Here is a 679-nt window from a genome sequence, read left to right as displayed (position 1 = left end):
CGGCACAGGGGCGTTTGACTAGTGGCAAGAGGAAGCAGCCGCTCTTCCGTCGCAGCACTCTACTGCACTCTACCTGCAACAACCCGTGCAGGAAAGTAGCACCACATGAAAGCTCACCCAAACACACTTTGCTTTTGTAGGATGGTTCACCACCGCCATAACTACCCAGATGCATTATATTGAGGTTGCCATCGATTCCCCTGCCCCAAACAGAACTTCTCTTCTCACACATTTCCGGCGGTGACTATCCGTTGTCCCCCTCGCGGCGGTTTGTTATATTTCGGGGTTTCTATCATTCATATCTACAGCATTTGTATATTTGGGTTTATCTATCTCAACGGTAACATAGCTAAAAACTGCTAGTGTATTGGGGTCATTGAATTCTATTGTTCTTTACCTTTCTTTCAGGGGGAGCATGCTTTAATAAATAAACTAAACTAGTATATATACAGAGCCATTGTTATTCTGGATACTTCTACAGCACACCTGGGGGGACCCTGCGGGCCCCCAGGAGAGAAAGGAAATTCCTTTTATCTATATTAAACCATAAACATATGATGGCCCACATCACCGCATGCAATACAGAGGAAGAAGAGAGCAACTGCTGAGGGTTGAGGTGTATGTACACCTGAAAGTATTATCGGGTGCAGAATATATGCCTGAGCGTAACAACTATATA

This window comes from Eimeria mitis, genomic scaffold, assembly GCF_000499745.2.
Source record: "Eimeria mitis Houghton genomic scaffold, Emh_scaff275, whole genome shotgun sequence".
Lineage (NCBI taxonomy): Eukaryota > Apicomplexa > Conoidasida > Eucoccidiorida > Eimeriidae > Eimeria > Eimeria mitis.
Note: the sequence above shows the minus strand (reverse complement) of the source record.